Here is a 27,092-nt window from a genome sequence, read left to right as displayed (position 1 = left end):
TTCCCAACAGGGCCCCATGAGTCTCCCTTTCATCCTTGGAGCTTTGGGTGATCTCAGGACCATAAGCCTTGCCTTATCCCCTGGCCCTACAGGTGGGTCTTTCCCCTGAGTTGTGTTCAGTAACATTGGTTACCTTTTTTTTAAATTACTGGTATCACTTTGTAACCTGTTTATGTTCTTTCCTTTCCCTCTAGATTTTGGGATTCTCAGGTCAGGAGCTGTGTTGTGACCATGTGTTTCTCTTAGCATGGAAAAGGCATTGATTACATATTTGATGAATAAATGAACAATGATTTATTATCAAGTCTGGCTCCTAGAACTTATGACTTGCAAACCCCAGGTATGTGTGTGTGAGGGTACCACAAGGAGGGGGGGGACTGCCCACACAGCTTTATCTGCTTTCAGTCTCGACTCCTAGAGCAACGATTCCTGATTCCTTTGTTCAGCCCCAGAGTCCAGCCCCTGGGGCTTTTCTCCATTTCCTTAATAAGATGTACATTCTTCTGGTCTCATCTGGGTGCTGCTTCAGGTCCAGGTGGAACTCCTTTCCTGCTCATTTGACACAGAAAGAAAAAGATGGCTTCAGCACCCCTATTCTAGGACAGGTGTTTCCCAGGTGGGACTCAACCAACCCTTTCTTCTTTCTTTGACCTTCCTTCGCATATTTGAGTTTCTTTTTGATCTATTGTTTCATGAATACTGGAGGTCCCTTGAAGACTCCTCCCTTGTTTACCCAATAGCAACAAACTCTTAACAACCTTTTGCTAGAGTCCTCCAGCTTTGAACCGCTAGTCTGAAGGCTGCGGTGTGACTGCTTCAGAGAGGCATGGAAGAGTCTTTCGAACTTACTAAGAACAGGGTGTCACCCTGTTGAGGAAATGAAGATGGCAGGCAGGGACCAAGTGTTTGTGGATTAGGCTAGGAAAGAAATCAGGGCAGCATGAGATTTGGGAGGAGAATGAGATCAAGAGGACATTTCATGTCCAAATATAGGGCTTTGCCCATGTGTAAGGTTAAGGACCCCCACCAATGAGTATATTGAACTCTGGTTAAGTGAAAGCCACAGGGCACAGTGATAGGAGCCAAAGGGAAAAGCAAGCAAGCTAGGGGACAGGGATGAGAAAAGTCAGTGGATGAAGTGGGGATGGGGAGCACATGGAGAGGCAGAGACGGGGCAGACAGTGTGGCAGCTGAGTGTCCCAGGAGATGATGTGTGATTGGCTTGTAGGGTGTTCCAACCTGGGGCCCACATTGGAGTCATCTGAGAAATTTAAAAATATACCGATGTTGGGCTTTCCCCCCAAGATTGTCTAATGTAAGTGGCCCAGGTGAGTCTAATGCACCAGTGGGCTGAGAATGACTGCTGTGGACCCAGGAGAGGAGACACGTTCCTTCCAGGAGGGTAAGAGCACTGTGTTGAGGAAGAGAAAGGAGATGGAGACACTGGAAGATTGTAACACATGTATGATATCTTATGCTTTCCTAGTTGCTCTAATCACACATGTCAGATTCTAAGTTGCAGATGAATTCCCTAGAGGTCTTGCTAAAATGCAGGATCTAATTCAGTTGGGCTGGGAGGGGCTGAGACTCTGCATTGCTCACACACTCCCAGGGACACTACTGCTGCTGGTCCACACTTACGTTATGGAGGCTTCACATTTACAAAGTGCTCTCCTGTAGACGTTTCTGTTGTGCATGTGACATGGTATGGCCGGTGTAAAGTAGGTCTTACTGTCCTGATTGTGCAGACGAGGGAATGAAGATCAGAGAGGAGAACAGAAGCAGAGAGAGGCCCTAGGCAGCATTGTTTCATGGTCCTGCTGAGCCCTGGCCTGGCCCTTTACCTCTGCTGCTCAGTTACCCAGTGTCCTTAGCTCCCGTGGCAGCAAGGGGTGAGACATGGTTGTCCAACTCCAAGTGCAGCACCTATTAATGTGACCCTTAGCAGCCTCTCAAAGACATGCAAAGACATTAATAAAAGAGAGAGTGAGAAGGAATGGGAGCTGAGGGAGAAAGAAAAGCATCTGGAGATACTGTTATGGAAAATCAGCCAAGGGATGGGGAATGAGGCTAAGTAGGGGTGGGGGCAAACCCGTTGGTCTTTATAACTTGGGTAAATCCTTCTGTTCCATTAAGGGGGTCTCCAGCCATGCTCTGAGTGGGAGCTGAGAGGCGCATGGTGGACTTGGTGTAGACAGGGAATGAGAAAGTTTATAACCCAGGAGAGTGATTCTCATACTGAGCGTGCATCAGAATCATCTGGAGGGCTCTTTAAATGCAGAGCTGGGCCCTGCCCCCAGAGCTTCTGACTCAGGATGCCTGGCATGGAGCCTGAGAACATACATTTCTAATAAGTTCCTACATGGTTTGGGGGCCTCATTCTGAGAACTGCTGGCACCGCACCTGGCCACAGACCTCCTGAAAATCAGTGAAGTCAGCCAGAGCCAGAGTGGGCTGTTTACTCACGTGCCTCTTAGTGACAAAGTCCAAAATGTGAATGTTTAAAAGAGGAGAAAGAGGACAGTCTGATGGACTCAACCTGGTACAAGTTGGCAAAGTTTGGCCTCAGGTCTTCTTGTTCATCTGTTGCATCTGTTAGTATTGGAAGAGGTTGCCAGGTCTCTTGAGTAATGGATGGCCCCAGGAAAATTAGATTTTTTTCCCCCTTAAGTGAGAAGCGGGGAAGCAGAGAGACAGACTCTGACATATGCCCCAACAGGGATCCACCCTGCAAGCCCCACTACAGGTGATGATCTACCCATCTGGAGCCTTTGCTCTGTTTCTTGACAACGGAGCTATTTTAGCACCTGAGGCAAGACCATGATGCCATCCTCAATGCCTGGGGCCAACTCGCTCCAACTGAGCCATGGCTGTGGGAAGAGAGAGAGAGAGAGAGAGAGACAGAGAGAGAGAGAGAAAAGAAGAATAAGAATAAGAATAAGAATAAGGAGTCCCTGCTGCAGAGTCGCTGTTGGGGAAGCGAGTTAAAGGGCTTGTGCGCCGCCGCCCCCTCGGCCAGCCATGCTGCTACCCGTTCCGCTGCTGCTCGGCCTTCTTGGCCTGGCTGCCGCTGAACCCGTCATCTACTTCAAGGAGCAGTTTCTGGACGGAGATGGGTGGACCAACCGCTGGGTGGAATCCAAACACAAGTCGGATTTTGGCAAATTTTTCTCAGTGCCGGCAAGTTCTATGGTGACCTGGGCAAAGATAAAGGGCAGCAGACAAGCCAGGATGCCCGCTTTTATGCCCTGTCGGCCAGATTTGAGCCTTTCAGCAACAAGGACCAGACGTTGGTGGTGCAGTTCACTGTGAAACACGAGCAGAACATTGACTGTGGAGGCGGCTATGTGAAGCTATTTCCAGACAGTTTGGACCAGAAGGACATGCACGGAGACTCCGAGTACAACATCATGTTTGGCCCTGATATCTGTGGTCCTGGCACCAAGAAAGTTCATGTCATCTTCAACTACAAGGGCAAGAATGTGCTGATCAACAAGGACATCCGCTGCAAGGATGATGAATTCACACACCTGTACACATTGATCGTGCGGCCCGATAACACCTATGAGGTGAAAATTGATAATAGTCAAGTGGAATCAGGATCCTTGGAGGATGATTGGGACTTCTTGCCCCCCAAGAAAATAAAGGATCCTGAGGCTTCCAAACCTGAAGACTGGGATGAGCGGGCCAAGATTGATGATCCCACAGACTCCAAACCTGAGGACTGGGACAAGCCTGAGCACATCCCTGACCCTGATGCTAAAAAGCCTGAAGACTGGGATGAAGAGATGGACGGAGAGTGGGAACCACCAGTGATTCAGAACCCAGAATACAAGGGTGAGTGGAAACCCCGCCAGATTGACAACCCAGATTACAAGGGCACTTGGGTCCACCCAGAGATTGACAACCCTGAGTACTCTCCTGATAGCACTATTTATGCCTATGAAAACTTTGCTGTGCTGGGACTAGACCTCTGGCAGGTCAAGTCTGGCACCATCTTCGACAACTTCCTCATCACCAACAATGAAGCATATGCCGAAGAGTTTGGCAATGAGACATGGGGTGTCACAAAGGCAGCAGAAAAACAAATGAAGCACAAGCAGGACGAGGAGCAGAGGCTGAAGGAGGAGGAGGAGGACAAGAAACGCAAGGAGGAGGAAGAAGCAGACAAGGATGATGAAGATGACAAAGATGAAGATGAGGAGGAGGATGATGATAAGGAAGAGGAGGAAGAAGATGCTGCCGCTGGCCAAGCCAAGGATGAGCTGTAAGAGCTGTGCCACTGCTTCCAGGGCTGGACTGAGGCCTGAGCGCTCCTGCCGTTGAGCCGGCCGCGCCAAATAATGTCTCTATGAGACTGGAGAACTTTCCTTTTTTTCCAGGCAGGTTCCAGTTTGGGGTGGATTTTAGTATTGTTCCCCTGCCCTTGTTTTGTTTTGTTTTTCCATTTGTGTTTTGTCTCTGATTTTCCTTTAGTCCTCATCTTTCTTGACAACTTTGCCTTCCTTTGTCCTGTCTCCCCAGAACCCTTAGTTTTTCCTCCAACCTGGGGGGATGGGGGAGTGGAGAAGCCCCAAGCCCAAGATCCCATCTGTTCTCCTTCCTGGAGCCCAGAGGGGGGCAGGAGGGAAGGGTGGTGTCCCGAGCCCCCCAGCACTGAGGAAGAATGGGGTTCTTAGGGCCAGAGCTCTGACACCCCCATCCCCTCCTTCCTCTCCTCCTCCCTTGTTGCCAGGACTGGGCCACTTCTGGTTGGGTCAGTGGGTTCCAGCTCAGCTTACACTGAGAATGTAATAACTACAAACAAAATTTCTATTAAATTAAGTTTTGTGTCTTCAAAAAGAAGAAGAAGAAGAAGAAGAAGAAGAAGAAGAAGAAGAAGAAGAAGGGAATCAGATGGTCTCTTCTCCTGTGTGCCCTGACTGGGAATCAAACCTGGGACGTCCATATGCTGGGTCAATGCTTTGCCACTGAGCAAACTGGCCGGGGCTGAAAATTAGACATTTTTTGGGAAAGTTCAGCTTCTGAAAAAGTAGAGAAAAAGAAGGATGCAGTGAGAAACAACGTAGGAGCCTGCCCTGATAACGTAGGGGTTCCTGTCAAAGGAAGTTGCTGCCGAAGGGCTTGCATGCGCCAGCACGGCTGGGCTGGGCTTGTGGGTCTGAGGTACAGGATGGAACCACAGAGAGCAGGGGGAAGGATAAGGTGGGAGGGGGCTACGTGGAGCACCACATCAGCAGGGGTGAGCCTGGGGCACTGACAGGTAGATAGTAAAGTATCATGAATGTAATACTACTTTTTACTCACATGCAAATGGTACTTTAAGAGAACTTGCTCTTCCATTTCCTCATCATGTGGAGCAGGTACTATCACTTTCAGTTTACAGATGAGGACATGCCCCAGAGAGAAAATATGGAACTTGCTGGAAGAGGCTGGGGCAGCGCAGAATTCTGCTCTTCCAGTCTGGAGCATGTACTGTTTCTGGGAACTGGTGTAGCCACAGGCTGTGCTCTGAGGAAGGCCTCAGGGGACACCACAGGGTGGGGTGGACAGTTGTGGCTCAGGGATGGACCCAGTCCCTGGAAAAGAGCCTTGCTAAGTTAGTTCAGCTATTTCAGATGGTGAAAAGCAGAGGCCAGGGCAGGATGTGTCAGGTGTTTGGGGTTTGAGGTAGGGATCCCCAGGGAAGGTAGAGAGGTGGGAAACATTTCCACAGGCCTCATGCAGAATAGGAAGCTTGTTCAAGGTCCAGTGTTACTCTAGCAACCAGTTGTTCTTCCCTTATTGGCAAGGGCATGGATCACAATCTACCTCTCAGGCTAGTCTACAGCTGGCTACTTTTGGGTAAGTATGACACGTGGCTCCATAGGCAGAACCCAAGGTGATAAGATGTCCTGGCGCAGAGCAGATGTCCCGAGCTGGCTGTGGGCCGGGTGGCCTTCAGAGTAACATGCCCCATAACTTGCAAAAGCAAAGCCTGCCCTCGGAGGACTTGAGACAAATTGGGATATGCTAAACAGATTTCCAGAAATCTCCAGAACTTCCAGGCAAGGGGAATGAGATGAGATTTCATTTCACAGAACTGAAATGTGCAGTAGGGCTGTGGTGTCTGGAGCAGATGACACTCACAGCGGGTGAATATCAGACAGAGTCAGATGAAGTTGAGAGGGATGATACATGTCAGGGGGCTGGGCTTGCCTGAGCGGGTCCTGGTCCTGGATATTATGGCTGAGCTGGGCTTGCAGGGAAGGGTCCATAAACTTCAGCTGTGAAACAGACAGTCCAGGGACAGTGATGGACTGACCAGGCCACAGTGGTCAAGTGCAAATGATGAAAACACCATGTCTATGTGGGAAAGGGGACTTTACACCTAACACATGCTGTTGGAACCTGTTTCCAAATGAAGAGAATTCTGCTCTCACTTTGAACTCCTAAAAGCTGGCAAAAGTACCTAAACCGTGCACATATTGCTAAAGCCGCTTCTATGGAAATTACTACCCAAGAGGTATAACTAGGTTTTATGGTCAGAAGTCATGGGAGAGGGCTAGAAAGAGCAGCAACAATGGGTGGTGAGTCCCCTGAGAATATTCTGGTAGGGGCTGGAGGACCACTGATAAGCTCTCCTGCTCAAGGGTTGCAAGCATTGGCTTGGTGTGAGGAGAGAGTGAACCCCGAGGTCTCTGGAGACCCTCTTTACTTTGACACTGTATGGCTTAGAGGCCCTAGGTTCTGTCTTTGCCAGGCCTACAGTCACAGGGCTGCCCATTCCCTCCTTCCAGGTGCAGGAGGGGCCTTCAGAAGACAGTCCTGCTGAGCTCCCTGCTGTCCCATAGGTAAAGGACAACTCATTCAGGATGCATAGCTGTTTGAGTAAAACTATACTTCAAAGCAAATTAACAGACAATATAATATGTCTCTATGTTATAGCTATTTCTTATAGAGCTTCGCTTGCCAAACAAACTCAAGTCAAAGCAAATGTGTTCTTGCCTGACTGGTGGTAGCATAATGGATAGGTTATCGACTTGAGATGCTGAGGTCCCAGGTTCGAAACCCTGAGGTCACTAGCTTGAGCATGGGATCACTGATAAGATCCTATGATCTCTGGCTTGAAGCCCAAAGGTTGCTGGCTTGAGTAAGAGGTTACTGGCTCAGCTGGAGCCCCCCAGTCAAGGCACATAAGTGAAGTAATCTATGAACAACTAAAGTGCCACAACTATGAGTTGATGTTTCTCATCTCTTTCCTTTCCCCTCTCTCTCTGTATCTCTCTCAAAAAAAGCATATGTATTCTTTTAAAGTCCCTTTGAGGGAGATGACTGATGTGCCCCTCTGTGTTCTACATGTAGAGCATGAACACCTAGTGCCCGCTGCACTCAAAGAAGGCCATCTGTCCTGCAGTGGCACTGCTCTCAGGGTCAGTCATTTCCCACACTGGGTACAGTTCTTGGTGTCCTTGTTTGTCTTTGGCTGCTGGGTCCTGGATCCTTCTCTCTCTAAGCAGGACCCATGGCTTTTAATACGAATTTCACCTCACATCGGTCCATCCCTACACAAACCGCATTTTCTGTGTCCTTCATGCCAGTGGACCCTCATTCTGTCAGGGAAGTGGAGTGGGCATTATTGTCATATTCTTGTTTGGTAGGCAAGGAGGAAACACCTTGCCTCAGTTAATAGGCAATAATGGTTTCTAGTACCACAGACTGGCTTTGAGTCCTGGTGCTGCTCACTACTCCCCTCTATGACCTTGTGCAAGATGTTTCATTTCTCCAAGCCTTGGTTATATTCATCTATAAAAAAAATAATGTTTACATCATCATAAAATTCTGGTGAGGCTCGAGATACTTTATATATAGCTTTTAGCACAGTACCTTTCACATAACAAATGCTCAATGTTAGGTGTTATTACTGTGAGCAGAAAGCCTGCATCTTGCTCCTTTGTGATGTTATTTAATATTGTTTATTGAGCGATTACTATATACTATGTCTGTGTTGTGTGTTTCACCCTAGTTAATTTTCACAAAACTCTGCGAGCTTCCCCCCTATTCTATAGATGAGAAAAATGAAGATCCAGAAAGGTTAAGTTCTTAGCTGAGGTCACCACACTGTTAAGTGATCAGCTGCTATTAAATCCATGTTTTGGTAACATTAATGCTTGTGCTTGTCACCGTCATGCTCAGTTGCCTTCTGGGTTTGTCATGCGCGCACTTCCCACGGGGTCTGAGCTCAGTCCTGGATGCAAATGTTGGCAAAAATGATCTTCAGGCTCTGCCCGAGTTCAGCCACCTAAGAAAGAGTACCAAGGAAATATCAGTTACGACTACAAAAGAGTCAGTAGACAAGTCCCTCGGGCCTTCTCCTCTCCCTAGGTCTGTGGTCATTTCTGCCATCCACCTGTGAGCCGGCTTCGCCTGCCCGGTGGGGGCTTGGCGCCTCTGCACACCTTGGTCTACCCATGTTCTTGTGAGGCAGGCCCTTTTGTGGTCTCACTGCCGAGCGGCAACAGCAGGCTGCCAGGCCCACCTCACTGGCACATAGAGGATGCTCAAAAAAAATGTCACCCATAAGTGAACACATGAGTGAGCAAGGTAAGCCCATGTTTTGGGTGAATTCTGTTAGGAGTTTTGTGGGAGAGATCTGAAGAGATGTGAAAAGAGTTACAGACCCTTCCCAGAAGTGACGTAACTCAATAGCACTTTGTTTAGAGGCCCAAAGGAAGCTAATATTAATAATATTGACTACTTCTTAGGTGCTCTGCCAGATGTGTTTGACATTGCCCTTCATTAAATCCTCCCAAAGCTGCCATGATAATGACTCCGTTGGATGCAAGGGGTATTATAATTAGTGGGGGTGTATTTAAGATACAGTCTAGTGCCAACTGTGGTCTGTTCCTCCACCCACAGCAGGTCTCTGAAAAGGGGTGATGGGAGCTAGAATGCAGCCTCCCCCCCCACCCAGGCCCTCCTGTTGAGAACTCTGCCCTGTGAAATTACAGCGATTTCCTCCACTTGAAGTCTGAGAGTACAAGGTTTAGAAACTTGCTTTTGTCCAATGTCACGTAACTAATTCCATGGTGGAGTTAGGATTAAATTATACTTTTGTCTGGCTGGTCCCAAGACCACACACTGCCATAGACTATTTCAGGAACTGAAACTTGAAGAGAACTGGATATCTTTAACTTTGTTTTTGACTAGTGTGGCCCTTTGTTGAGTCTTACCTTCTCAGTCTTCTGGTGTTTCTCTGACTCATCTGAGGGAAACCTGTCTTCACCTGGCCCATTCCCTCAGACCAAAGTGGGAGGGCTCGAAGGGCAACAGTTCAGTGTTTTCTGAACATATTTGAGCTTGCTACCCTGAACACATCTGAATCAATAATTTGCAAACATACTTCTGGCCACAGGCAAAAATGATGAGAGTTTGGAAATTAGCACAGGGGCAAATCAGATTTTTGAAATATGTAACTGTCTTTAGGACTCCAAACGTTGAGATGGAAGTATTTAAATACACTGCTCACAAAAATTAGGGGATATTTCAAAATGGATATGAAGCAATTAAAAAAAGAAGCATTTGATTATTTTATTAAACAAGAACATCAGAAAAGCAAACGACAAGTCAAAGAAAATTGTTTGATTATGCAAATGAGATGCAAAAATAACTTTTATTTCATTGGTGAAAATGCACTATATACAAAAGGCTGAAAGTACTGGAGTATCTGCATGTTCCCTGATCCCCTAATTTTTGTGAGCAGTGTATGTAATTTTTTTCATTTTTAATGAGCTGTTCAGTAGCATGTGAGCCAAACCTGGACTGGATTATTAGTCCTCTTTTCCCAGTGTGTAGCTTTTTGTCTGAGCACATAGCCTTAGCATGGGATGGATGTTTTTATTTTTTTATTTATTTTTTATTTTTTGGGGGGATGGATGTTTAAGCAGCACTTGATTGAATTTGTGAGAAATGTAGCCTCGCCTGCTTATTTCTTTTATTGTACAAAAATACACAGAACAGAAAATTTACCTTTTTAACCATTTTTAAGTGTACTGTAGTCTATTTTCTGGCTCTATGGATTTGACTACTCTGGGAACCCTGTATCAGTGGAGTCAAGAAGTATTTATCTTTCTGTGACTGGCTTATTTCACCCAGCATAGTGTTCTCAAGGTTCCTTTTGAGGCGTCCCCAAACTATGGCCCGCGGGCTGCAATGCGGCCCCCTGAGGCCATTTATCCAGCCCCCACTGCACTTCTGGAAGGGGCACCTCTTTCATTGGTGGTCAGTGAGAGGACCACTGTATTTGGCAGCCCTCCAATGGTCTGAGGGACAGTGAACTGGCCCCCTATGTAAAAAGTTTGGAGACTCCTGCTCAGGATTGCCTTCCTTTTCCAGGCTGAATCCTCTACCGTTGTATATATACATCACATTTTGTGTGTCCATTCACCCGTGGACAGACACCCAGTTGTGTCCACCTTTTGGCCCTTGGAAACAGTGCTGCTCTGCCAGTGTTTGGACGAGGCCTCTTTGTTTCCCTTCTAGCCTCTGCTTTCAATTTAGCCTGCTCATTTTCATATCCTGTGTCATCTTTAGCACTGAGAATTAATACTCTTTCCATTCTTCCAGAACAGCATTTTGAGGTCCTCTTTCAATACGAAATACTGTCAAGCCAAATAAAGAAAAAAGAAATTGGAAAAATGTTTCTGACAATAAATGTGTGGAAAAGCTACTTTGCTTCCTGCTTTGAAACCTGCTATTACATTGCTCACTTTGAATTCCATTTCAGAACGTGACAAGCCATTGACCTTCCTGTTTGCTGGCCAACATGTGGCTCGTAGGGGAAGCTGTGAGGGGTGGAGTGGCCCTCTGGCGTGATGCTGCTCCCGCTCCTTTGCTCCTTTGGGACCTTCTGCACGTGGGACTGGCACCCACCCTACGTCATCACTCTGTCACTTCCATCCCTGTATTTCAAGTGGAGCTTCCAAAGGCCAGAGCAGCCTCCTGCTTGAGAAATCATTAAATCAGCCCTTAAAGAACAGCTTAGCTTTTTTTTTTGACTCACTCTAAATCATTTAGTTTCATTAGGGGCTCAACCATGATATATCACATCATGGGTACCTTTCTGCACTTCAGTTTCCCCGAGCCCTGCACCCTTGTCTTGGGGTAGGGGTAGGGGTAGGGGAGGAGTCTTGCCTTGTGCTTCATCACAGAGAAGTTATTCTGGGTTTCCAAAGGCCTCATGAATCTACTCCCCGATGGAAGCCTCCATAAAAGGCTCCACTCTTTGTGCAAGTCTCAAATTTCCCTTCAATTTAAATTCAACAAATGAATAATCAAAAGGATGAGGTAAATTATAATACCAAAAACAAAATTTTTTTTTTAGAAGTGAGTGCTGTTGTGAATTCTGACCCCTGCCCTTGGTTTATGAGAAGCCATGTCTGTAGCAGGTTAACCAGCGATGGTTCAGAAACACAGGTCAAGGATCCATTCGCCAACACACAGCTCTGAGTGAGCAATACGTCATCACATCTCAACACTTTAATCATTTATATCTTTTTTGTGTCTTTCTTTATTGATTTAAATTTATTGTGTTTACATAGATTCAAGTGTCCCACTGAATACATCCCCCCACCCCTGTTTTCCCAACATCCTCCTTGCCCCTCTCTCTTCCCAACACCCTTCCCCCCTTCCCTCCAGGATTTGCTTTCCTGCTCTCTATAATGCTGTGTTATGTATATATAATTTCACCAATCTCTTTCCCTTCTCTGATCCTATCCTTTCATCCACTTTCCCTCTGTTTGCTTTCCCTCCGGTCCCTTTAATCCCTCCTCTGCTTCTATTCTGTTCCTCAGTTCACATTGTTCATTGGATTCCTCAAATGAGTGAGGTCATATGATATTTTTCTGTCTCTGCCTGGCTTATTTCACTTAACATAACAGTTTCCAGGTTCATCCATGTTGTTGCAAAAGGTAAGATTTCCTTCTTTTTCATGGCCCCATAGTATTCCATTGTGTATATGTACCACTGCTTTTTAATCCACTTGTCCACTGATGGACACTTGGGCTGTTTCTAGATCTTGGCTGTTGTAAACAATACTGCCATGAACATGGGGTGCATTTCTTCTTTTGAATCAGTGATTTGGTGTTCTTAGGGTATATTCATAAAAGTGAAATGGCTGGGTCAAAAGGCAGTTTCATTTTTAATTTTTTGAGGAATCTCCATACTGTATTCCACAGTGGCTGTACCAGTCTGCATTCCCACCAGCAGTGCAGGAGGGTTCCCCTTTCTCCACATCCTCGCCAGCACTTTGTGTTGTTTTGTTGATGAGCACCATTCTGACTGGTGTGAGGTGATATCTCATTGTGGTTTTAATTTGCATTTCTCTAATGATTAGTGATGTTGAACATTTTTTCATATGCCTATTGGCCATTTGCATGTCCTCTTTGGAGAAGTGTCTATTCATTTCTTTTGCCCATTTTTTGATTGGATTCTTTATCTTCCTGGTGTTGAGGTTTACATGTACTTTATAAATTTTGGTTATTAACCCCTTATCAGATGTATTGTCGAATATGTTCTCCCATTGTGTGGTTTGTCTTTGGATTTTGTTCATATTGTCTTTAGCTGTGCAAAAGCTTTTTATTTTTTTAAATTTTTTATTATTATTTATTGATTTTTAGAAGGGGGGGGGGAGAGAGAGAGACACACACACACAGAGAGAGAGAGAGAGAGAGAGAGAGAGAGAGAGAGAAAGGGGAGGAGCAGGAAGCATCAACTCCCATATGTGCCTTGACCGGGCAAGCCCAAGGTTTCGAACCGGCAACCTCAGCGTTCCAGGTCGATGCTTTATCCCACTGCGCCACCACAGGTCAGGCCAAAAGCTTTTTAGTTTGATATAGTCCTATTTGTTCATCCTGTCCTTTATTTCACTTGCCCATGGAGATAAATCAGTAAATATATTGCTGCGAGAGATGTCAGAGAGCTTACTGCCTGTTTTCTTCTAGAATGGTTATGGTTTCATGACTTACATTTAAGTCTTTTATCAATTTTGAGTTTATTTTTGTAAATGGTGTAAGTTGGTGGTCTAGTTTCATATTTTTGCAGGTAGCTGTCCAATTTTCCCAACACTATTTGTTAAAGAGACTGTCTTTACTCCATTGTATGCTCTTACCTCCTTTGTCAAATATCAATTGTCCATAAAGGTGTGGGTTTATTATGGGTTCTCTGTTCTGTTCCATTGATCTGTATGCCTGTTCTTATGCCAGTACCAAGTTTTTTTGAGTACAATGGCCTTGTGGTATAACTTGATATCAGGAAGTGTGATACCACCCACTTTATTCTTCTTTTTCAAGATTGCTGAGGCTATTCATGTTCTTTTTTGGTTCTGTATAAATTTTTGGAATATTTCTTCTATATCTTTGAAGTATGCCATTGGTATTTTAATGGAAATTGCATTGAATTTATAAATTGCTTTGGGTAATATAGATGTTTTAATGATGTTTATTCTTGCTATCTATGAACACAGTATATGCTTCCATTTGTTTGTATCTTCCTTGATTTCGTTTATCAATGTTTTATAATTTTCTGAGTACAAGTCTTTATTCTCCTTGGTTAAATTTACTCCTAGGTACTTTCTTTGTTGTTGTTGCAGTAGTGAAGGAAATTGTTTTTTTAATTTCTCTTTTAGACAGTTCATTGTGGATATATAAAAATGCCACTGATTTCTGAATATTAATTTTATATCCTGCCACCTTGCTGAATTCATTTATCAGGTCCAGTAGTTTTTTGACTGAGACTTTAGGGTTCTTTTATGTACAGTATCATCAGCAGCAAATAATGATAGTTTTACTTCTTCTTTTTCAATTTGGATGCATTTCTTACATCTGAAATCTACATTCCTCTTTTACCAGATTTCCCGCTGCCCCCCCCCCCCCTTTGTTCTGTTTACAACAGGACCCTTAACATTTCTTACATCACTGGTTTGGTTGTAGTAAATTCCTTGAGGTTTTTTTTTTTTTTTTTTTTTTTTTTGTATGGGAAGCATTTTATTTCTCCTTCTACTTTAAACGACAGCCTTGCTGGATAAAGAAGTCTTGGTTGTAGGCTCTTGTTCTGCATTAATTTGAATATTTCTTGCCATTCCATTCTGGCCTCAAGTGTTTTTGTTGAGCAGTCGGATGTCATCCTTTTGGGGTCTCCTTTGTAGGTGATTGACTGCTTTTCTCTTGCAGCTTTCAGTATTCTTTCTTTATTTCTTAGCTTTGGTATTTTAATTATGATGTGTCTTGGTGTAGGTTTCTTTGGGTTCCTTTTTAATGGGATTCACTGTGCTTCTTGAACTTGTGTGACATTTTTCTTCACCAGTTTAGGGAAGTTTTCAGCTATGATTTCTTCAATCAGGTTCTCTATCCCTTGTTCTTTCTCTTCTCCTTCAGGAACCCCTATGATGTGGATGTTGTTTCTCTTCATGTTGTCACAGAGCTCTCTAGAGTTTCCTCAGACTTTTTGATCCTCTTTTCTTTTTGCCATTCTGCTTCCATGTTTTTGCTTATCTTGTCCCCTAAGTCACTGATTCAATCCTCTGCTTCATCCAGCTTGCTTTTAATTCCTTCTAGTGTAGTCTTCACTTCTGATATTGTGTTTGTCATTTCTGTCTGATAGTTTTTTATGATTTCAATGTCCTTTTTGATGCCAGATATCTCTTTGTTTAGGTGCTCATTTTGTCCATCTATTGTTGCTCTAAGATCTTTGAGCATCCTAACAATCATTATTCTAAACTCTGCATCTGGTTTCTTGGTTATTTCCATTTCATTCAGTTCTTTTTCTGGGGATTTTTTGTTGATTTATTTGAATTGCACTTCTCTATCCTCCCATTTTATCTCTGTGTAGACTGCTCCTTTGGATGTGTTGTTTATGTAGCTAGCTGAGTATAGGGTTGGTGTTGTCTGCCTCCAGCTTTCAGTTGTGTTGTTTCTAAATTTTCTTGTGATGGCTTCTGCTGTTTATAATCCACTGTGGGTTACTTGTCTGCTGCTACTGCTCTTTTTGCTGTTTGTGACAGCGTTTTCTATGCCTTAGCTGGGTCAGGTGTGAGGAGCTTTCTTTAAGATACCTCTCTAACTGTGGTTGTTAGGTCTTGAGCTGATGCTCTTCGTATCTGGCTGCTGGATGTACCAGCCCTGGACCTCCTGGTCGGAACTTGGTGCAGACCAGTGGAGGTCACTGCTTTTGACTGGCCCTTAGCAACCTTCTTGGAAATACAGGTGATCCAGAATTTGTTGCTGCCTCTGCTGGACCTTGATGCCATTATAACTATCAGCTGCACTCCTAGGCTGGCTTTTAACCACTCTTGGCCAGTGTGTGTGGCCTCTCTATTCCCACAGTGAGGTCTTTTCCACTTGCCCCCCCTCTGCTTCCTCCTCCTCAGGCACTCGAGCACCAGTGTGGGCTCACAGGCCATGGGGACCCTCCTCTCGCTGGACTCTGCTCTTTCTGGGTGTGCAAGCTGCCTCTCTAGGCCCCGCCCTCATGGTGTGAGGGATTTCTGTTTCTACCCCTCTCCTTTGCTGAGCCACTGGGATTCCTCTACCCTTTGCAGGTGCACTGGAAGCCTCTCTGGGCTCTGCTCCCCACCACTGTGCAGGCCACATGCTGTGGCCACTGCAGCAGCCAGGCCCTGTTGCACTTTGGAGGGTACTCAGCAGGTTGGGGGGGCCGTGTAGCCCTGTCCTCAGCACTCAAATTCCGTGTTTCTAATGTACCACCTGCTTCTAAGTGTCTCTCTGCACTGACTGGAGCAAGGGAGCTTCTGGTGGGTGGGATAATTGCTTCGCTTTGTTGGCTTGGTTTTCCCAGGTAGAATGGGCGCTTTAGGTTTGGGGAGTGATCCAGTACAGGGGTCAGGGTGGCTGTCCCCCACACTCTTTCCCTGTGCTTCTGAGACTACACTCTCCTCTCACAACTGCAGTATTCTCGGTGCTCCCTGCTCCCAGACCCCCAGGTAAATGGCTGTTAACGAGGTTTTCTGCATGGTCCCTTTAAGATGGAGCCTGGGTCTGAGAGTTCTGTCTCCCTCTCACAAACAATAACCCAGCTCTTCTTTCAGCTGACTACTGTCCATACACCTCCTCTAGTTTCTGGGCTCCAGGCTGGAGTTTTGGTCCTGTGGCTGAGGGCCCACAACTCTCCGCGAAACCCACCCCACTGTGAGAGACCCTCCAGGCTGCCGCTCGCTCCTGGGAGTGGGGCAGCCCTTTCCGCGTCTCCACCTTTTCTACCAGCTCAGTGTGGTTCCTTCGGTGATGCTTGGTAATAGATTCCTCTTACTTTAGTCCAAAGTTGGTTTTACAAGATGACTGTTCCTAAGTTAAGTTGTAATCCACTTTGGTTCTGGGAGGTGGGAGTTGTAATGTCCACCTACTCTGTCGCCATTTTCCCTCTCTCTACTTGTTGTCTTTAAATTGCTTTTAAAATCATTCTTTATGTTTCTGTGTTTCTGAATCTCCATTCAATAGTTGGTTCAACTCCGGGCTGATAGAGAACAGTTGTTTTCCTTCTTTCTTTGGCTAATTCATGACTCCAGGTGCTTCCTGTTCCTCTGTATCTATAAGATGAGCTCCCAGAGAGCTGTACCTCTGGCTCCAATGACATTGCCCACCACTATATAATTATTTATTTTTTAAAAGGAATTTTGTAACATGAGTTTAAATTTCTTGGTGGTAGTTTGTAAAGGCCTAACATTTAATTTTTCTTTAAAGACAAAAGTGAAGGGAAAGGTAGACTCAGACACTGAAAGCACAGAACTCACAGTGTGACCTTGGGAGGGAAGAATGTGACTCTGAAGTAGAGAACAGCATTTTGGGTGCTTGTTGTAGGCCTCCCTCCCTGCCCTGCAACTTCAGAGAGGCCTTGGTGATAAACTTATGACTGGTGTTATGTGACGCCACACCATGCAAGACAGGCAGCTTCAGACTCTCCTTTAATAGAAGCCTCACAGCTGCCTGAATGACTTCATTCCCTCTGTCTCCCCACACGAACGCCTGGGACCCATGTACCCTGCTGGACACTGCTGCTGTACATCATAGATATGAAAAAACATAGTCCTTCTTCTACCTGGTCCATCATTCTCTTGGCGTCTCATGATTTTTTAAAAATTTTATTATAAAACTACCGCATGTTGACCAAAACCATTTTAAACATAAAGAACAGCATGAAGAAGAAAACTCAATCTTCTTTCTTTCCTTCTGGTTTCTCCCCATCATCACAGAATTGAACGTGACTTCTGTTGTTTTCCTATTTTATGGAAACACAAATCTCTTATCAGATTGTTTTATATTAAAAAAGTAAATTCATATTGTACCTATTATTTTGCAATTTTTTCACATAACAATATATCATGACTATCTTCTCAGATCAATGTGTTGAGACCTAAATTATCTGAGTTGCATAATTTATACACAAAAATTTGCCATAATATATTTAGTCCAATGAATTAGGGATATGTTTTCCAAATGTTTCTAGTGTTTTACTGTTATAAACAATATTGCAACTGAAATCCTGTGTACACAAGCATTGAAGCTTTTATTTCTGTACAATAGATATTTTGAAGTGAGATTGCTGGGTACATCCAGTTTTAACATATGTACATTGAAAGTTTAATTTCAAAAAAAATAATAAAGTTTAATTTCTAAAAAATAGAGCAATTCACACTCTTATCAACAATGTATGAGAATGCCCATTTCTCCACATTTTAACAAAGACTGATGCTCTCAGTATTTCAACTTTTTGTCTGATATTTTAATGTTTTCATTTCTAAATCTCTGAATACTAATGAGATTGAGCATCTTTTCATAAACTTATTGGCTATTTGCATGTCCTCCCTTGTGAATTGTCTGTCTGTATGTATTTTTCATATTTTGGAGGGTTGTTTTTTTATTGTTCATTTATATGATTAAAAATATTAAGGATATGACAACCACTAAGGTTGTCATAACAATACAAATATTTTCTTTCAATCTATCAATCATTTTTTAACTTTGTGGTGTCTTTTGTCACTCAGATACCATCGAAAACATGGCAAAAAATTTTTCATAGTCAAATCTCTTATTTTTTCATTTTATGGCTTCTGAGATTTTTGGATTGCTAAAGACCTTTTCTACTTTAAGCAAACATTTTCTCCCAAAATTTTCTTAAACTTTTATTGCTTATTATTGATATTAAAACTTACACTTTGTTGGAATTTATATATTTTGTAATATGGTATGGAGAACTGGGCATTTAATTAAATTTTTTCCAGATACTTTCCAGTTATGCCAGTATTATATATGAAATAATTCATTCTCCCCCTTTTGGAATTGATGTGCTTCCTCTGTCATATCGTAAGTTCTTATCTACCCTTGGATCTACTTCTGGGCTCTCTTCTCTTTCATTGATCTGTTTGTCTGTTCCTATGCAATTCCATAGAGTTTATAATGGCTTTAAAATTAGTTTTAATACACGGAAAGACAAGCTCCCTTGCCATTTTTGTTTTATTTATTTTATTTTAGAGAGAGGGGGAGAGACAGAGTGGGACAGACAGACAGAAAGGGAGAGAAATAAGAAGCATCAACTCGTTGTTGTGGCACCTCAGTTGTTCGTTGATTGCTTTCTCATATGTGCTCTGACCAGGGGGCTTCAGTCGAGCCGGTGACCTCTTGCTCAAGTCAGCAAACTTGGGCCGACTTGATCTATGATCCCACACTCCAGCCAGCAACCCCGCACTCAAGCTGGTGGGCCTGCGCTCAAGCCAGTGACCTCGGAGTTTTGAACCTGGGTCCTTAGCATCCCAGGCGGATGCTCTATCCACTGCACCACTGCTTGCCAGTTTTGGTTTAAATCATTTTGGAGCAATTATTGTACATTGTTCATGGAAATGTTAAGATCTTTTTATCTATCATGTAAATAGTTTCCTGGTATTCTTATTGGAAATTTAAATTTTTTTTTTTTTTTGTATTTTTCCGAAGCTGGAAATGGGGAGAGACAGACAGACTTCCGCACGCGCCTGATCAGGATCCATCAGGCACGCCCACCAAGGGGCGATGCTCTGCCCCTCCCGGGAGTCGCTCTGTTGCGACCAGAGCCACTCTAGCGCCTGGGGCAGAGGCCAAGGAGCTATCCCCAGCGCCTGGGCCATCTTTGCTCCAATGGAGCCTTGGCTGCGGGAGGGGAAGAGAGAGACAGAGAGGAAGGAGAGGGGGAGGGGTGGAGAAGCAGATGGGCGCTTCTCCTGTGTGCCCTGGTCGGGAATTGAACCCGGGAGTTCTGCACACCAGGCTGATGCTCTACCACTGAGCCAACCGGCCAGGGCCTATTCTTATTGGAAATTTAAATAAATTATTATATTAATTTTGGAAGATATATATTATTTCATTGTTTTGCTATCCAGGATTATTTTGTTTTGTGTCTTTTAATAAAATTTTTCAGCTTACTTAAAGTTTTGTGCTCCTTGTTACATTTATTCAAATATTTTCCCCTTCTATTATGAATAAAATTATTTTTCCTCTTTTATTATGAAGACCTTATTTTTTAGAGCAGTTCTAGGTTCACAGAAAAATTGAATAAAAGGTACAGAGATGTCCCATATACCCCTGCCCCACACATGCATGGCCTCCTCACCAGAGTGGTACATCATAATCACCCAAAGTCCATGGTTTACATTAGGGTTCACTCTTGGTTTTGTACATTGTATGGATTTGGACAATACATGCATAGTGTCATACAGAGTAGTTTCACTGCCCTAGAAATCCTCTGTACTCTGCTTACTCAACTCTCTTTAACCTGGTAACCACTGATCTTTTATTGTCTCCATTGTTTTACCTTTTCCAGAATGTCATATAGTTGGAATTGTGCAGTATGTAGCTTTTTCAGATTGGCTTTTTTTCACTTAATAATGTGTATTTAATAATCCTCTATGTCTTTTCATGGCTTGATAGCTATTTCTTTTTAGTTCTAATATGCCATTGTCTGGTTGTATTATAGTTCATCTTTGGAAGAATATCTTGGTTCTTTCCACATTTTGGAAATTATGAAAAAAAGAAAATACTGTATAAACATCCTTGTGCAGGTTTTAGTGTGCACATAAGTTTTCAGCTTTGAGTAAATACAGGGCGTGTGACTGCTGGATTATATTGTAATAGTATGTTTAATTTTGTAAGAAACTGCCAAACTGTCTTCCAAAGTGGCTGCACTGTTTTACATCTCTATCAGCAATGTAGGAGAGTTCCTCTTGCTCCACATCCTCACCAGCATTTTGTATTGTCAGTGTTCCAGATTCTGACTATTCTAGTAGGTGTGTAGTGGTATCTCATTATTTTAGTTTTAATTTCCCTGATGATATATGATGTGGAGCATGTTTCCAGATGTTTATTTGCATTCTGTACATTTTCCTTGGTGAAGTGTCTGTTAGGGTCTTTAGGTAGGCCTTTCTTTAATAGGGATGTTTGTTTTCTTATTGTTGAGTTTTAAGAGTTCTTTGTTTATTTTGGGAACAGCCCTTTATCAGATGTGTCTTTTGCAAATATTTTCTCTCAATCTATGGCTTGTCTTCTCATTCTCTTGACATTGTCTTTCTCAGAGCAGTAATTTTAATAAGTCCAGCTTATAATTTCTTTCTTTCATGAATGGTGCTTTTGGTGTTGTCGCTAAAAAATCATCACTGCACCCAAGCTTCTCAAGATTTTCTCCTATGTTATGTTTTAAGAGTTGTGTAGTCTTACATTTTACGTTTAGGTCTGGGGTCTATTTTTTTTTTTTCTTTTGTATTTTTCTGAAGCTGGAAACGGGGAGAGACAGTCAGACAGACTCCCACATGCGCCCGACCAGGATCCACCCAGCGCGCCCACCAGGGGCGACGCTCTGCCCATCAGGGGCGATGCTCTGCCCCTCCGGGGCGTCACTCTGCCACAACCAGAGCCACTCTAGCGCCTGGGGCAGAGGCCAAGGAGCCATCCCCAGTGCCCCGGCCATCTTTGCTCCAATGGAGCCTTGGCTGCAGGAGGGGAAGAGAGAGACCGAGAGGAAGGAGGGGGGGGTGGAGAAGCAAATGAGCGCTTCTCCTGTGTGCCCTGGCCGGGAATCGAACCTGGGTCCCCCCGCACGCCAGGCCGACGCTCTACCGCTGAGCCAACCGGCCAGGGCCAGGTCTGGGGTCTATTTTCAGTTAACTTTTGTGAGGGGTGCAGGTCTGTGTCTAAATTAATTTTTTTGCATGTGATGAGCCGTTTGTTGAAAAGACTATCTTTTCAGAAAAATACAAAAAAAAAAAAAAAAAAAAAAAAAAAAAAAAAGACTATCTTTGCTCCATTGAATTGCTTTTACTCCCTGTCAAAGATCAGTTGACATATATTTATGTTGGTCTACTTCTGGGCTTGCTAGTTTCCTCCATTGATTTATTTGTGTATTCTTTTGCCAATATACACTATATTTATTATGGTAACTGTATAGTAAGACTTAAAGTTGGGTGGTGTCAATTTTTCAACTTTGTTCTTCTTCAATATTGTGTTAGCAGTTCTGGGTCTTTAGCCCCTACATATAAACTTTAGAATTAGTTTGTCAGTATCCACAAAATAACTTTCTGGGCTTTTAACAGATTCTGTTGAATCTGTAGATCAGATTGGGGAAAATTGACATCTTGATGATATTGAATTTGTTTTTTTCATTTTATTTTATTTTATTTTATTTTTTTAATGGGGCGACATCAATAAATCAGAATACTGAATTTGTTTTTAAAGCAATGAACATGGAGTATCTTTCCATTTATTTAGATCTTTGATTTTATTCATTGGAGTTATATACTTTTCCTCATGTAGGTCTTATACATATTTTGTTAAATTTATGCCTATTTCTTTGGGGGGTGCTAATGTAAATGGTATTGTGGTTTTAATTTCAAATTTCGCTTGTTTATTGCTGGCGTATAGGAAAGCAATTGATTGTATACTATCCCTGTATCCTGCAACTCCATTTCCTTTTTAAACTGGTTTTTGCTGGCACAAATGAGAGCTTTCAAATTTTGTACATTCATTATATGTAGCTACCACATTAAATTTTTTCATATTTATAATAGAATTTTAAAATAGAATCTTTTATTTTTCTAAATGTACAATCATATACAGAGTGGGGCAAAAGTAGGCTCACAGATGTTTATGTAAAAAAAATACAATAATTAATCCATAATAGTACAAGAATAAACTCTGTGTTTTGCATACTCAAACTGTAAGCCTACTTTTGCCTCACCCTGTATAGCTATTTCAATATGTCCATCTGTATATACAGTCTTTTTTTTTGAGAGAGAGAAGGAGGAGAAAGATGAGAAGCATCAACACATAGTTGCTTTACTTTAGTTGTTCATTAATTGCTTTTTATCTGTGCCTTGATCAGAGAAGGGGTACTCAAACTGAGTTAGTGACCTTGGGCTGCAAGCCAGTGACCTTTGAGCTCAAGTCAGTGACCTTGGGATCTTGCTGATGATCCTTGCTCAAACTGGCAAGCCCGTGCTCAAGCTGGTGATGTCAGGGTTTCAAACCTGGGACTTCAGCCTTACTGGTTGATGTTCTATCCACTGCATCACCACCAGTCAGGCATGTACAGCTTTATTTCCTCTCATATTTTTACTCCTTTGTTAATTTTCTTGTCTAATTGTATTAAGGAGAATTTGTAAAAGAAAGATTGATGATTTTGGTGAAGGAGCCATCTGTGTCTTAGTCCAGATTTTAATGATTTTTGTATTTCATTGTTTAATATAGTATTTGTTGTTAGTTTGACAAATAGCTTTTCATCAAATCATTTTAAAAATTGGGATTGTCCCCTACATTTTGTCAAATATCTGTTTTTATTCAATATTAATATTATTTTCCCTTCTCCTAAACTTATTCCCAAATGGTTTCGCTTTAAAAACTGTTATTATCTGGTAATAAAATTTTTACATTTAGCAAGGGATATTCTACTTGGTTAACCTAAGGTATCCTCTGAGGTCCTGGAGGGTGTCAGCATGGAGATGCCATTTACATATCATGGGGCAGGGCACAGCACAGGAACTAGGGCCTTACAATGAGGGGTGGAGGTGAGAGTGTCACTTCTGAAGGAGCTGAGAGAGCACTCAAGTGGAGTCCAGGAAGCAAAGGCTGGGAGAAAAGGGCTGATTATTGGCTGTCATCAATCAAAATGTCAAATGAGCCTGTGAGGCAAGGGTGGGGTTGAGAGTGAAAGCCAGTAAGATACCTCACCAAGCATTGGGAAGAAAACTTAAGAAACCAGTGGAACAGATACTGGTATCTGGATGTAAACCTCAGCTGAGGTCCTGGGCCAGCCCAGGTGAGTGAGCTATTGATAGTAGGAAATGAAGCTTGAAAAGAAGATGTGCATCGTTCAATGTAATCCCCAGATGTGTGTAGTTCAATGTTGTCCTGATGTCTTAGGATTCCTTGTTAAAGCCCCAAGATCATGCTTCATTGTCTTCTTTTAGGTTGTCTTAGTTTTATAGGCACTGTGAACAAACTGCTGGTTGAAAAATATTGAAACAGGACACATAAAAGTCTTTCCCAGATATTAATGGATACTTTCATCCTTGACAAACAAAGAATTCTATTAAGACAAATATTTAAAATTATCCTTTAAAAATTAAAACAAAACATTAATGAGAAAATTTGATCTGGAAAATAGAGAAAAAATATAAAGGAAAAAATATAAGGGTAGCTAATAATTTTATTCCTTAAGGATAATGTCAATTGACCTTTTATTATATTTTCTTCCAGTTTTTTTCTGAATGAGATTATACAGACCCTCCATAGTTAAGCAATTATTTTGCCTTCATCTGTGTTGTTGTACCACAAACATTTTCTAGTGTTACTAAGGTACGTGATCAGGGATTTTGACTGTTTTCAAGCTCTATCTGCAGCGCCCGGCACAAGGAACTTACTTGTTGACTGACTCTATTATGTCATTAAACTGTCTTTGTGAACATAGCTTTTAAAAGGTCCATGAAATTTCCTCTTACAAACATGCCGTAATTTACAGAAGCATTTGAGACCACCAATCTCCTTGCTCTCCAGCCACTTGTCTTTCCGTGCCTCAGCCATCTCGAATCTTTTGAAGGTTCTAGAAAAAAAAAAGAAAGAAAGAAAAAAAGAAGGTTCTAGAATGTACTGGTTTTTCCTTCACACTCTTTCTGTTTCTTTTTTTTTCTTTTTTCAATTAGCAATAATCATGCCTTGGATAAACTTCCTTGGCTATGATGCTGCCAGTATGTAAAGCTCACCCTCTCTGTTTTGTACTTGATATTTCTTCCAGCCTTTGCCTCCCATGTCTGGCTAATTTTTCCTCACCTTTTAGGTTCAGCTTAGCAGACAGTCTTAGCCAGACCACTGTGCCCCCATGCTCCACTGGTTAGAATCCCTTGACAATAGTCCCACAATACTCTGGCATAGCCCTTGGACTCCTGGCAGCAAACAGAAGGTTTAAATAGGTCATCAAGGAGAACTTAATGACAGACCTTATTTACAAAGGTGAAGGCATGGTCACAGAAAACCAGTGGGAGAAGTGGGGCACCCTGGACTAACATCAGGGAAACCATGACCTAAATTTCTGAGCCTGAAGGGGCAAGAAAAGGAGAGATTCCTGAAACTCAGAGAAGACTCTTACAGAAGTTTTGGCAAGGGAGCATATAAAGTGGCAGCCTATGGCCTGGAAGGGAGTGGGCCCTCCTTCCTCTCTGCTCAGTCTCCCTTTCCTCCCAGTGCTTCTCTGGTCAGCTCTGTGGAAGCCAGGAGGCAAAGCAAGTCTTGGGTACAATTCATAGAGGCCAGCCACCCAGATCTGAGAGCAGGGAAGAGAGAGGGGGAGTAGACCAAGAGGTGACCCAACGGCCAGCACCTGTGGGTGCTGTGCCCCTTTATATTGCCGCCTTTGCATCCCACACTCTCATGAAAGATCTTGAAGTCAGGAACCATGCCTTATTTCTTTGGGGAGATATAAACTTGAAAGGGGAAAATCAGTCAGGTGTACAGTAATATTCACAACTTTTCTACAGATAAGAGTGGAGGGTTAGAAATATCATCAACAGGGAAGGAGTCCAGCCAGCCAGCCAAGATGTCACTGTACTTCCATGGAAGGCATCTCTGGGAGGTCTTTGTTGACACTTGTGAATGGAAACACAGGTTAACAATGACAAAAGCAAAGCTTGCCAGTTATAATGAATTTGTCAAAGTGTGTTGATGTGTCCTATATAGGAAGAGATTAAAGGCATATATGTTCATAATAGCTAAGAAATGTTGGTCAAATGTCATATCCTCTAATTTAAGAAAAAAATAGCAAACTTCTGAATTTGTCAGAAAAGTTAGTGCAAAGTAGCTAGCATAGTCAGGACTGTGTACAATATAAGGAAAGGAGATGATAATAGCTTATGTAAGGAGGTGATACTGGGAAGAGCCACTTGACCTTTGCCTGTTCCCCCCTCACCCTGCCCCAACCCCACATTGTTCTCAATTGGTGATGAAATGATTTTTTATAATACCCCAGGGTGGGGTGTGGGGTGAGTTTTTTCGCTGACACCCAGAAAAGGGTATTCAAAATCTATCAAACTTTCTTGTGCCTCTGACTCTTCTGAAGATCTTGATAAAATGCAGATTTTGATTCTCATGGTCTGAGTGGGACCAGACTTTCCATTTTGAACAAGATCCTGGGAGACGCTGACACTGGTGGTCCTGACCACCTAAGTGAGCAGCCAGGCTTTAAATCAGTAGGACCATTTGCTTGTTTGTTTTTATTAACCTTTTAAACCTTTTATCTGGCCCTGGCTGCTACAGTGCATAGAGTCATCCTGGAGTGCCGAGGTCACCTGTTTGAACCCTGAGTTGTGGGCTTGACCCTAAGGGTTCTGGCTCGACCCTTGAGGTCACCAGTTCAACCTCCAAGGTCACTGATTTGAGCCCTGGTCAGGGTACATGTGAGAAGCAACCAATGGCACAACTAAGTGAAACAATGAGTTGATCCTTCTCTCTCTCTCTTCCTCCTCCTCTTCTTCTCTCAAAAAATAAAACCCCCAAAAAACAAAATTTCTATCTGCTGTTGATAAATATACAAGTTACAGTCTTGCCACCCACCCACCCCAGCCCCAGGTTCTGATATGCCTCTGAGAGAATGCTGGCTCTCTGGGAGGGGCTCCCAGCATCCTCTGGGCCTTTTTTTCAGCCAAACAGAATTGGCTAAATTTTACTTTTTTGAGTGAGTATTTAAAAAAACTAGTGTGAAAATTAGTGTGCCTGACATAAATATCAGATTGAGAAGGATTTTTCAAATTACTAATGAATCCCATCTGTTTTCTTTCTAGCCACAGTTATTTTTACAATTACCATTTTGTATTTCTCACATTATTTTTCATGGGAAAAACTCAAAATTCTCAATGACCCTTCCCAACTTGATGAACTCTTTACAACAAGCCCATGCAGGTGACACCAGGGTCTACACTGGAAATATGGAATACAGGTAATATTGAATGGCTTAGTGTGAGTCTACTAACCCCTGGAGGAAACAGGCCTTGTAAAAGGTGAACATTTGCTGCGCCTGTGGTTCTCAATGCCCGAGTCAGGCACCAGGTTAGGTAGCTCCTGCTGCAGAGTGAACCTGCTGTGGGAGGAAATACTACTCAGCCTTGTGACGCCACTATGCATCTTCCTTTTCCAGGCGTCTTTTCATTTCCACTGAAATACCCTTATTTTTGCACATGTCAGCAAAGGAAACATTCCTGCTATGGTTAAAGGTCTAGGTGTTTTGAGTTTTAGTCTCTCTCCCTCACTTCCATTGAAGAGTTCCTATTTACATAAGTAGCCTTTGTTAATGATTATACTTTCTAGCTGGGGATTTAAAAACTAACTTCTGTCAGAGAATACCTTGTGTAACTGCTTTATTTTTTGACACTCCCCCCCCCCCCCACTTTATATCTCTTTGCTCCCCCCCAACATCTGATGGTCCTGATGGGAGGAGGAGAGTGCTGTCCTCCACCACAAGCCGGGCTCATCTCCTGCAAGAGGGTGACCACATCCAAACACATAAGCATGTGGGGGTGGGACAGAGGCTCCATCCATGGC

At 43.1% G+C, this 27,092-nt stretch overlaps 2 pseudogenes; one reads left to right on the top strand and one right to left on the bottom strand.

Moving 5' to 3' along the window:
• Window positions 1–2,952: 2,952 nt before the first annotated feature.
• Window positions 2,953–4,797, top strand: LOC136400393 (calreticulin pseudogene; annotated as a pseudogene).
• A 19,295-nt stretch (window positions 4,798–24,092) lies between these two features.
• LOC136401847 (U4 spliceosomal RNA) lies at window positions 24,093–24,262 on the bottom strand (annotated as a pseudogene).
• Window positions 24,263–27,092: the final 2,830 nt, after the last annotated feature.

The sequence above is a fragment of the Saccopteryx leptura genome, chromosome 3, assembly GCF_036850995.1.
Source record: "Saccopteryx leptura isolate mSacLep1 chromosome 3, mSacLep1_pri_phased_curated, whole genome shotgun sequence".
In the NCBI taxonomy this organism is placed as follows: Eukaryota; Metazoa; Chordata; class Mammalia; order Chiroptera; family Emballonuridae; genus Saccopteryx; species Saccopteryx leptura.
This window is presented reverse-complemented; position numbering and strand designations above follow the sequence as displayed.